A 12,841-nucleotide genomic window follows, 5' to 3' on the forward strand; every position below is an offset into this window, starting at 1 on the left:
TAATTTTTATAATTTTTTTGAGTAAGAATTTATTCATTTTATTTTATTTTGAAGTCCCTTTTTTAACTGTAAAAATTATAGGGTGTAGTTCCCATCAAACAAGTATATGCAAATAATCTTTTTTTCTTCTACTTTGAAAATATCTTATAGATGACATGTATAGCTAGTGAACAAAAAAAGAAATAATTATTTTTGATGTGTATTTTCTTTGTTATAAGTACTCAAGTTTGACCTTATCAGAATCAAAGAGTTTTTTCCTCCCATCAAAACTTCCCTATCAAATCTGTACTTTCCTAAAAAAAATATTACATATTTATGAAGAGGATTCTCTCCTCTAGAGATAAATATAATTTTTAAATTGTTTTGATATGATTTACTATTTTTTTCCCTTTTTTGAGGTGGCATCTTTTGAAATGTTAAAATATTGACTTATAATATTTTGAGATTATAATATATTAGAACTAATCAAAACACTCAAAAATTTATATAATGATGATATTGAATTTGAGATCTATAAAAGGATACTTTTAGTTTTTGAAAAAAATTGAGTTTTGATAGAGAAATGAGATTTGACCAAAATAGGTTTTGGTATCATAAACGGTGACACAAATTTGTGCTTTTACCTAGATATCTTTCACTCTCAACACAAATTGAGGAGACAATTTCTTATAAATACCCCATTGTAATATGTAATGAGGGCCGCCGTTATTTTCCAATAAAATTATGCTTTTGATGCTTGCATTTGGAGTGTAGTGATTCTTGCTTGAATGTGTCATTGTTTTGTGAATTTTGTTCATAGAACCATGATTGAGCCAAAGGTTTATTGCTTTGTTTCTATTGTGCAATCATTTATTTTTGGTGTTTGCTACAGTTTAACAAATTTTGCTAATGTATCTAGCTCTTGAATAAATCATCGAGTTGTGCCTGCATAACTCTTTGTCTTGCATGAGTGCACTTTCCATGGCCTTGCAATTTGATGAAGGGTGAAATATCATATGATCATTAAAGTTTCTCACGGATGATTGCATCAATGGAATTGAGGAAGCACTACTCCTACTTCTTTGAAAGCTTAACTTGTAGACATGTTGTTTTCTATAGCTTATTTCTGTTAGGATTTCAATTTCATTTTATTTGCTTTGAATTTCATGTTTTTGGCTTTAACATTCTTGTTATTTTTTTTATCAACCCCATTTTTAGAATAGGATTTCATACTAGCTGCACTGTTAGATTGCATTCATAAAAAAACATAAAAAAACAAAAAGCATAGTTCTTTTATTGTTATTTTTGAAATAGTGTGCAAATTCTTCATTTCATCCTAGATCAAAATGAATCAGCAAAGGCCTCCTCATGAACATTCACATTTATCTTCAATTGAGCAGATTCTAGTAGGTGACAAGATCCCCCAGAACCTTGGAGTCAATTCACAAAATCAATTTTTCAAGACAGGAGTTCACAAGAATTTTTGCCATTTAGAATTATGTAAAATGATAGCTCAACACATCTTGCTCCTATTCCTCTTCATCATCAATGTTATCAAAATGTGTTGCCTCTTCATCATTTTCCTCTTCATCTTTCTCTTCTTTATCATCATCATCATCATCATCATCATCATCATAATCATCTTTCACATCAACAACACAATCACTCAGTTTGTGAAGAAGATAGATGTTCTTACATGTATTTGTAGCATTCCTCATGATATGCTCTATGTCTTTCATCAATACATGGCAAGTGTTGAATTTTAGGGTTAGTTTTTCTTCATTCTTCTTCATGGATTCCTTCACCTCTTTGTTAGTTAGGTTTGGCATAAGTTTCCTTAGGGTTTGCTCATATATGTTGTTAGCAGTTTGCTTTGCAAATCCCCATGTTGGCTTGATCTTTTCCATCAAAACACTAGGAATTTGAAGTGTAAGTTTATTTGGTGAATATTTCCACTTACCCATTTTTTCCATCACAAGATCTTCAATCTACTTCTATTTTTCTTTAGTCTTGATCTCATACTTTAGTTCTGTTAAGTTGGTTATGCTGGCCCCTAACTAAAAATACTTCAATCTGTCCTAGAAGGTGGGTGGAGGTTTCTTGAATATTATGCCTTCTTCTTCCTTGCCTGATTTCTTCCTAGAGGATCTCCTGGTGAACACTGCAGTGGATGGCTTAGTAGGCTTGGTAATGATTACCTTTCCCTTTTTCTTTAGTATCTCTTCCTCTAATTTTTCCTCATCCTCTGCTTCTTCATATTCACCTTTTCCCTTGGTTAACAAAACAGTTGAACTTTTTTTCAACTTGGCAATTCTTTTCTTGCCTTTATTTACCGCCTGAGGGAGTTTGATCTCCAATTCTATTGTGGCCTTGGATTCATCATATATAAAAAAATAGGCTACCATAGGATCAACTGGTTCATTTATTAGAGCCTCAATAATGTATTTCATTTCATCAATATTAAGCTCATTATCCAAGAGGTTTCACCCATGCAGTTCTAGGCCTAAGTACCTGAATGTATACTTTATCACTATCTACCATAAAACATATATCATCCTTGTAATCCTCAACTAGTTTCTTTGGGATTCAAAATCTATTATTCATTTTCTCCTTGAATACACCAAAATAATTATACATAATACTATTATAGTTTTCACCCATCTTAGCAATGTACTCAATAATTTGATAGAGTACATGCACATCTTTTCTCCATACTATAGTGCCTTTTGAAGGAGAGAATTTCTGAATATAAAATAATAAGCATGTAAATAGAGAGTAAAACTTACATGGATAATTTTTATTTGATGTTCTTATGCTCTCCATGTTCTTTTTGAATTGTTTCAATATTAGCTCAGCAGGGTCAAGAGAAAGGTTGTTCTTGACTATCTTGTAGCCAAGTCTACTACCTTGCACGATACACTATTCAACCTGCTCAAACTATAGATCTTGTGGGCAATGATATGGATGCCAAACTTCAAATCCATATTAGTTATGTTGCTTATCATCATACCTCTTCCATCAATTCTACTAGGGTTTTCTTCTCTAGTTTGGCCCGACCTAGGGTTTTGGTCATCTTAGCTTTTGCTAGCATAGGGAGGTTGGTGATCCTATGAATAATTTTCTTCATGATTAAAATTGGCTTCTCAAACCATTGTTGTCCATTGTGCATCTGACTAAGAATAAACCTAATCCATTTCACTTGGAATTCACATGGCATGTGAGAACTATGGGTTAATCCTTTAAGCTCAAGATGTTGATGTTTGGGTTTTAAAATGCCATTCACACATAACCTTTCTAGGGTTTCATCCATTTTTAGTGTACCAATTTATTGAATCACACATTTAAAATGAGAATAGATGTCATTGATTAATAGTACCTTGGAAGGGATTTGAGATTGCACTCCACTGGGTTCTAGGGTCTTAGCAATTGTAGGAGTGAGCTTGGAGTTTGATGCAATCCATTCTACACCACAAACTAGCATATCTAAACCTCACTTTTCCTTGCTATTGCTAGATGCCATCTTCACTTGGTAGGGTTTGAGACAATTTTAAAGATTTGGTAACAATTCTCTCAAATCACTTGAATGCTCTTGAAGATCGCTTTGCGCAATAGCTCTTCAAAGTTCACAATGAAAATGACTTCGATTTCATTAATTTTATCAAAATTTTTCATAAATGCTTGGTATGAATGTTAGATTGAATTGTCAGATTGCCATCCACCTCCTTTTATTGAACACTTAGTGAAATCTTTATGACTTGGTAACCATACATATCTTAATTACTCCTGCCTTTTCTTGGTAGAGTCTATAACTCATCCTTGCTCAGTAAGACAATAACCATGCTTGGTGATTCCTTGGTGATCCTTGTTGCACCTTGGATGCCAATTTGGATCTTTCATCCTAATGACTAGAATTGATGTCTGATGTTTCATTTAGTATTACAATTCTAGTTCTCCTTTGAGAGATTAAGTAGAAATAGTGGAGTCATTCAATTCTTGAGTGACTTGTTCATCATTGCTTAGACTTGCACTCTCGGTAGACTTTTGAACCCATTGTTGTCTCATCTATTTTCTAATTTTATTAGCCTTTTCCCTTTTTTCATCTTCAATCCTTCCAATATTTATGCAATTCTTGGCAGGATGGCCAAGTTCAGTACAAATGAAACATCTTTTAGTAGTATCTCTTTTCCTAATATGATGCTTTATAGAAATTCATTCCAATATGTCCAAATTTTCTATAGTAATGATATCTGCAATAGGTCTTGTAGTCCCAACCAAATATAGCCTTTACAATCTATTCTATTGGATTCAATATCTTAGTTTTACATTCTAATGAATTATGTTCCATATTTCTTACATTTGTGATATTTGACTTCAAATCTTGGTTTCTCTTTGCATTCATTAGCCTTGTGACCATACTAATTTCAATTATAGCACTTTCCATTGAATTTTTATTTCCCATTGCTCCAACATTTGTTTGATAAATGACCTATCTTACCATAGTGGTTGCAAGTAGGTCTTTGATTCTTTTGAGCTCCTTTCTTGGAAGATTCTCCTTCTTCTTTATATCCAATTCTTGCTTTTCCTTTTTTTCTATAGATATTTTTCTCATTCAATTGATTCATGTCTGCTTGGGATTTCATCATTCTTTCATTAGTTTGCCTTTCAGAGTTTAGATCATTCTACAATCTTTCATTTTTTGATCTTATATGCATGATTTCTTCATTTTCATTGGTGAGCTGATTAATGAAATCAGCTTGTTGAAGGGATAGGTGTTGATTCTCATTGTCTTTTCCTTCTATTTTTTCTTTTATCTTATTTTTTTCTTCCATAACTTCACATAGTCTTACTGACTAAATTTATTGCTCTCTTCTTGCAGTGAACCATTCTTTTCTAGGAGTTCCTTGATTTCTTCATTAGCTTGATCTAGGCTACTTGAATGAAGGTCTTTAATTCTTTCTTAAATATAGAGCTGATCATTAATTTGGATTGCAAGATTTTTGCTTCTTTTTAGGGATTGAGAGAGTTGCTCCTTTTCTTTCTTGAGTTGGGCAATAGCCATTTCCAAGTCTAGCTTCTCATTGTCAATAGCCTTGTTAAGTCTAAATATCTCCATGGCCTTTGATCTATGCTCAAGCTATCAAACTTTTCTCTGAGAACCACAATGCTCTGATACCAATTTTTGGAAATATTCTTAAAGGCTAACTTACTAAGAGGGGAGGGGTGAATTAGTAACTTCAAAAACTTTAATCCAATTAACAACTAATCCAATATGGAAATTTTGAGCTAACTGCATGCATGAGAAACTAAAAGAATGAAATCATACATTACATTTTGACACATAGATTTGGTGACCCAGAAACCTTCCAAATAGAAATTAAAATTGGGGTGGCGATGATATCCACAATTTTTAGTACTATAGTATAAAGTTGGCCTGTTAAGGCTTACATTGATCGCTTCTAATGATCTACCCTTTTAGGGGCAATAAGAACTACTAGGTCCACTTTGTTAAAGGATTTACAAAAATAAAATGAAGTATGCACTCAATAAAGTGATTTACATAAGACTGTTAGGTCTATCTTGTTAAAGGATTTTACTAATCCACCTATTAGGTTGAAGTAGTAGCTGATCTTTGATCTAAAACTTGGTTTGCTAAATGAGATTCTTTTGTGTGTATAAATCACCTTACTATGATAGATATATCTTTGCTACTCCCTATACTAGTGTAGCCTTTGTAATTTTCTCTTCTGCGCTTCTCTGATTATATTCAATTATATTGCATTTCTTTCTTGATATCATCATCATTTGGATATGATACAATACATTACATATATATCAATCCAATTACACAATTATAAAATCAACCCTAATACCAGTTTACAAAAATATTACAAATTCAGCTCAAGTATAGACACTTAGGTTCTAATGACTAACTCGATGAGGTTTTGATAGTTGGCATCCACTGTCAATGCTTGACATTATCATACAATTGGTAGACATAAAAGCTCAGTCCATACTAATCACTTCCAAGTAGTCTTGAACTCAATCTACACTAGTGACTTAGTGAATACTATGAAACTTAGCATATAAACTGAATCACTTGATTCACATTGCCTCACTTGACCAATGATTTCACTATGATCTTAGTATAAACTGAATCACTTGGTTAACACTGAGTAGCTTAGTTAACATTGGATCTGAATTATATCAACTGTGAACTTGGTAAGCACTGTACAACTTGGTTTGCACTGGTAAACTTGGCATACACTGAGATGCTTGGTTTACACTATTGATCTTCACAATAGTTGTAACTACTTGACATATACTAAATTTTTTCCAAAGGACTCAGTAGCAATTGTAGAACTCAGTGAAACTGAAATACTTGGCTAACATTGTTAACTATACAATAAGCTCGGTAGATACTTACAATTTGAATAAGTGTATGTCACTAATAATAAACTTGACCTTTATGTCAACACTTCCATCATCAAGTAATCCTTGAGTCAACTTATTGATAAAGTGTGTCATTCTATTGAATTTCCATATCCTTTCTCTTTCATAGGGATTTCTTGAGGTCCTCTTTTGCTACTTGAAGTTGTTGTAGTATGAGCTAGATTTCAATCATTTGATTGTCAATAATCTTTCCTAATTTGTAAGCCTCTATCTATAAAATATAAACTCTGAAGTTTTTAGACTTGTTTCAAGAGAACTAAGCTTTGATACCAATTGTTTGTTGTTTACTAGGAAACAAAGATACTAAGAGGGGGGTGGGTGGTGAATCAGGATTGTTGCCCTAGTTTTCACCTTGTATCCATTTTGCAAAAGTGGAAATTTTTGTGTCTTAGTTTGGTCTAGATATGTCTGGGTCTAGTTTTTCCCTTTAGGTGAAAAGATTCTTCATCAAAATTTCCACCTTTTCCTTCTCCCACATTTTTATGATTGGTTGGGTTTTCATTGATATCTTGAGTCTATGGGTAGCTTAGTACCTAATTTGATGAAGATTCTTGGAATTTATAAAGTTATTCATAAAGCTGAATTTTTTCATGGCTTATAATGTTTTTTCCTATGAAAGAATGAAGTTTACGAAAAATTGAGAATCACCTTCTCCCTGGTGGGTTTTCAACCCATGAAGGTGATTTACCACAAAGATTAACAAATAAGGCTTACGCATTGAGGTAAGAAGACAATGAGTTTTTTTATGGAGAATTTACATTTTCATTATAGTTTTCTACCTTGAAAACATTTGGGATTCTTCATGATGCTCATAATCATCCTTACTGGAAAACCCAAAAAATGATGACTCCTCAGCAGGCCTTCGACCCATGAAGTCCATTTTCTACCAAAGGATATTGTGAAGAAAAGAGATAAGGAAGTGGGCCCCCTTTAACTTTTTAAGTCCTTTTCAGATTTTCTAAACCCAAAAGAAATTTTAACTCAAAAGGTAAAGTGTAAATAAAGCCTGGGTAGTAAAATAGAAATCGCCTTCTCCTTAGTGAGTTTTCAACCCATGAGGGCAATTTTTCACATTCATAAAGAAATCAAATTTATAAGAAGATTGGGCTCATGAATTACACATAAAGAATCTTAAGATGTTAATGGAAATAACCTAACCACTATTGGAAAGGTATACTTAGCAGAATCCCACTAGGCGGATATTTCCTTACGCAGTACTCTTCTTAATTCTCCAAAACTCAATGGAAAATGGAAAGGTAAATATGAAAAGGAAAGTTATAGTTGGCCAATGAAAATAGTGAAAAGAAACTAAAATGTCTATTAGAGGCTCCCACATTTATTGATTTAATGGATTTATCCTTTAATTCATTCATGTACTGCAGATCCTGAAGATTAATGAATGAATTAGGATTTCTATATAGAGGGAAACATAACAGTTTTTCAAACCACTTTTCTTGAACTATTATGCTATTAAATTGCACAAAATTCTCAGATTTCTTATGCTTTCAAATTCAATCCTTTGTGCCTCATCCAAATTCAAAGTTTCAATTTACTTCTTTCTCAAAAAAAATGGCAACTAGATTTGTAGGATTTGATGGGCTAAATGGGATTAAGTCCACATTACAAAACTTCATAGTTACCTCACTCCACTTTTATGATATGCAATATTTCCAAAGGAGGCTAAGGTTGGAGCCAATTCATCCAATAACCAAGAAGCTCTAAGGAAGTGGGTTAGTGGAGGAAATTGGTTTCTCAGTGGTAGTCCAAGCTCTAGAATTGATTTATGAATCCATAAATCACTACAATCTAGATACCAGACAAATTCTACTACCTAATTGTACAATTCTAATCTCCATTGATAGGAAAACTATGTTGAATTTCCTTTGAGTCCTAGAATGGGAGGAGTCTTTGGAATTGATAGTAGGAGGAGCAGTCTCTGAGTTCTTCTTGAAGAAGATGGTGTGGAGGAAAGAAATCATGTGATCCTTGCTTTAAAAGCAGTAGGGCACCAAGAGTAAGGTTCCCAAAACTCTATTTAGTACTGATCTCAAGCCTGAGATTGTAGACATTCTAGTTCTCCTACACAGATTGAAAGGTGAGGTATAGGCTCTCAATTTTGTTGAATAGTATTTTTTTCTGGTACAAATTATCTATTCAGATACATAGTATATATATTGGGACCATGAGGTAAGTAAGCATCTGTCTAGAGCTCTTAACACTATGAAGTTTTACAATACCTTTTGTATGACTTCCTTTTTGATTTATATGCTAGCATCTCTACAGTTGTGGCTGGGCCTTCCAAGAATAGAAAAATTTCTTGATGATGTGAAATGTTATGAATTCTATCCATGTTTGCAATTGTAGAATAGTTATGCGTAATATGTCAAGGTTAATGATGCATTTACAATGAGAATTTGTAGGGAACTCCAAGGATGCCCAGAGAGGAGGTTCAACCCAGAGACAATGGTGGCTATTATTTAGTTAAAGAACTATTTTATCTAGTTCTCATCCTTCTCATATTTGCATCTTATAGTTTTTGATGGATTCCCCCTAAAGCAGCCCAAGTACATGAATGACATTATTGTGCTGATAGAGATCATGAGGTAGGTGGTGCAAGTGAGTGTGATAAGTGGAAGCTTGAAGAAGAAAGGGTATGAATTCCATATGAGAGTTGGAGCTTATAGTTGTGAGTCCCACTCTGATGCAGATAATATGCTCAAGGTTTTTGAAATGAAATACAAATTGGAGGTATATGAGCTTGTGAGACCTATGTTTGACCCGAATGGATATGTGAGGGATGTGTTGTAGATTGGAAGTGTGATCAAACACATTACCACTATTGAAGTCTATTAGGCAGACTATAAAGATGAACTTGAAAGAAGAGATCATGCTTTTTCCAGGCTCATAGTGGAGCAAATTAAAACAGATGGTATCAACTTCAATGTAGAAGGATTGGAGGACAATGGACAAAACATGTATAGTAATACATATGTAACTAAGTTAAGCGAAATTCCTATTAGTTTAGAGCCTTATGAAGATGCTAAGGAGATTTAGATATTATGATGGCTAGGATCATCAAGAGAACTAGGAAGTGGGTTGAATGGATGACCAAGAGGAATTGGAGTAAATGTGCAACCACTCAAGCTTCTCTAGTAGCTACAACACCTTCTTCCTCCCAAAGTGCTACAACAGTCGCAACAATAGCTACCACTCAAGGACTACCTTAGCCTTCAGGAGGAGGTGATCAACTTCCAAAGAAGAAGATTTCCATAGCCAAGACTTGTCATGATGGCTCCCTCCTAGTCATTGGAACCCAAAATGGTGCCAAAGAAAAGAAGATAGAGGAGGCAAAGGATAGTGCTACCACCCCAGTTCCATCCCCCCATGTCAAACCAATTCCTTCTCCCCATGCTACTCTAGTTCCCTCTCCACATCATAGCCCTATTCTACCAATGAGTGCTACACTTTTGCAACCAAGTGGCTCTATAATACATATAGTAGATTTGGGAGATGGAAAGAGTAGTAGTAGTGAATCTACTAAGTCTAATGAGGCAATGAAGAAAACTCCAAAAGTAGATAAAGGCCAGAGCTATTCTAAGCTAATCTCTTAAGATCCAAAGAATCCATTCTCTTCGACTACTGTGACAATCACTCCAGCTAAGAAGAAGATGTTTAGGATAGAATCACTTGGGATGGCCTCCAAAGTGATAGTTATTGATTCCTAGTTGGAGGATACTCTGGAAAGAAAGAGGAAAAGGAAAGATGAAAGCACTTTGGCCGAAGACACTGTATTCCTTACAGTTCATTCTAGATTTACATTGACCAAGGTAAAGAAGCAGAAAACCTTGTCTATACGTGGGCAAGATCTAGAAATAGGGCCACCTAAAAATGGAGATAGCCAAGCCCAACAAAGGAGGAAGAATTGAAGACAAGATTTATGATGATTTTACTCTACACTTAGTGGACCTTGGAGAGGCTAGGCATGACACCATAGTTGGCTTATGGAAGTCAACCAACAAGGTTATTGAGGGACAATTAGAAAGTTTGAAGTTTTCAAAGACCAGAATGAAGGCTGAGATAGAAGAATTGAATAGGTTCATTAGATAGTTGGCTACTCCATTGGAAGCTATATCTAGAGTATCAATAACCAAAGATCCTACTGTTGTTGAGGTTCAGGCCCTCATCTCTCAACTTCAGGAAGATACGCATTTTGGCTAGATTAGTAAGGAATGGATTGAGAAGCTCAAATCATAAGGATCTTCTATAATAGAACAAATTGGTAATGTTATCCTAAGGTTGGAAACAAAGAAGGATAACATCTTATCAAATATCAATACTCCAGCTAGAGAAAGGATGAAGTGTGATGATTGTGTCTCCCTTCTAAAGATGATCATTTAGATGAAGGAAAAAGAAGCTATTGAAGAAAAAATCTTGCCAAAGGGAGATGAACCTCTATTCAAGTGGCTTTAGAGCATGCAGTTCAAGACAAATGATCTTGTCAATAGAGAAAGGGTTTTAAGAAATGGAGGATAAAGTGAAGAAGACCCAAGAGAGAGGATTCAAACTCATGAAGGGGCTACATATAGATTCATAGACAAGTGGCCAAGGAAAGGAACTCATTGGGATAAATGTCATGAAGGAGAACTTCTTCAAATTCTTGGATAGTCTATTTGTTGTATCTTCCAATAGTCAAAAAAGAGATGCTAAACTCCAGACACTCAGCAGAGTCATACACATGGCCACAAAGGAGCTACTAAATCAATTGAATGCTATAAAGGAGTTGGCTAGAGAACATTCCAAATGGCTCCTGAGATACACCAACATACATGTTCCTAAGCATGAGGAACTCATCCTAATCATAGTTGCTGCTAAGGCCTATAGAGTAAAAGTAGAAAAAGGTAAAAAAGTCAAAGTGATTTACATTTCCCCCCTTTTTTCTTTCTTTCTTATGTAATTATTGGAATATGAAAAATTGGTGCCTTTCTATTTGTCATTTTTGAGAAGATGAACCGATTGAACTTCCATTGAAATAATCATCTCAAAATTGTATATGTATGAGATGGAAAGATTAATAAAAGGTCAAAATTTTTTTGGTGTGAAATACTTGATGTTACAGAGACAATTAATGGTACTTTTGTATCAATTATTTTCTATTCTATTTTTTTTAGTTATAGTTTTATGCTTTCTCTTTTGTCTAGATTGAGGTAAGGAAAGAATAGAGTTTCACTCCTTTTCTTTCAAATAGCACACGGATGTGATAGGTAGTGTCGCTAAATGTTTAAAGAGAGATCTTTGAAGTGTTTTCCCCTTTAAGCTAACCATAGTTTAGATTCAAATTAAGTAAGTTTAGTATTAACAATCTACTATTAAGCTTTATGAGTTCATAAGATGTGTGGGTTCATAAACTTAATCAATTATTCAGAATTCCCTTTTGCCTGAGCTAGATTCTATTTAGGTCTAGCTTGGTTTACCTCTTTTGTTCTTAGGCTAAGATCATACCCTCATTTATTTTTAGAAACAAAACACAATTCATTGCAAATCTAGTAGAGGAAGTTGTACCTAATAATCTAGAGAAAAGCCAATCTACTCATAAATGAATTTTGAATTGTTTGTAATTAGATATTGTTCCTAATTTGGGCATTCAAGAGTCATAATCAAAGAAGAACAAAATCTTTTTACCAAAAATGATCACAAAAAAATTTAACCTCCAAAACAATCTAGTTGCATTCACCACATTATCCATCTCATATCTATATTGTGCATAACATAACATATAACTTCAAATACTGAATTTGATTTAACTATGTATCACATGCATCAACATGAAAATGTAAGCACATAACATGAGTATTTTGGTTACCCAAAAAACTTCCAAGGTGAAGCTAAAGATGGTATGGGGATGACACCCACAAATATTAACTATTGTAGTAATAAATTTAGACTACTAGGAATACAAATTTGATCACTTTTGATGATCTACCCTGTAAGGGCTCTTCCCTATTAGGATCTTTACAAAGAATTTTAGGTCTACCTTAATGAAATGATTTAACACTTACAATGAAGTAATGACTATGTTAAGAGATTTACCTAGATTCACTTTTCCAAAAATGATTCAGTACTTGATCCTTTGGTCTATACTCAATTCTAATTACGGATCTCCTCTTTCCAATCTCTAATTTTATCTCCTATCTAATATATCTTTAATATGCTCTTCAATACTTCACTAGGTCACAATATTCTATTACTTCACAAATTTCACTTACAGCCTCCAAAAACCTAACACCTCCACATAATTATACATAATACTTCACTTCCTCTCTATTCACTCACACACACTATCACAATATATGAAAAATAGTGGTTTGATATGTCCTTATAAAGACATATTTAGAGTCTTCTAGAGTAAGATCAA

This window comes from Cupressus sempervirens, chromosome 4 (genome assembly GCF_028749045.1).
Source record: "Cupressus sempervirens isolate cs-2001-9-10 chromosome 4, ASM2874904v1, whole genome shotgun sequence".
NCBI classification, from domain to species: domain Eukaryota; kingdom Viridiplantae; phylum Streptophyta; class Pinopsida; order Cupressales; family Cupressaceae; genus Cupressus; species Cupressus sempervirens.